We start from the raw sequence: 515 nt of genomic DNA on the forward strand, positions 1-515 counted from the left end.
ATGCTGAGAATCGTGAAATGTAAACATGAAAGTGAAATGCAAACACGTTTGGCATTCGAATGAAAACCAATCAACACTCCAAGTACTCCATAGTTCTTGTAAACTTTGATTCAAGAATGAAATAGTGTGAATTTTTCTTTTAAACAAAACAGCTGGATTTGCCCGGTTTGAGTGCTTTCTCCATAGCTCATGTTTGCTTTATGCTCTTTACACAGAGATAAAGTTCATATGTAAGACACAACCTTTACCAAGGCAGGAGACCATGTAGGCCTTTGTGAAAAGAAAGAAAAACGCTGGCCCTGAGTGTGCCATTAGGTCTCTCTAATGAGTAACTGCATCTTATCTTTAACCTGAAGCAATAATTTACAGACAATTACAAAATAGATGAAAGGTCTTTGCTGAATAAACATTCTCCTTGTCAGCCTGCACGTGTGTGATCTTCCCCCGCCGACAGTCACCCTGGCAGAAGCAGGGTCCTGCAGATGAGGCAGCGTTACCAAGCACAACACCCGCCA

The sequence above is a fragment of the Buceros rhinoceros genome, unplaced genomic scaffold (assembly GCF_000710305.1).
Source record: "Buceros rhinoceros silvestris isolate BGI_N320 unplaced genomic scaffold, ASM71030v1 scaffold15074, whole genome shotgun sequence".
Taxonomy (NCBI): domain Eukaryota; kingdom Metazoa; phylum Chordata; class Aves; order Bucerotiformes; family Bucerotidae; genus Buceros; species Buceros rhinoceros.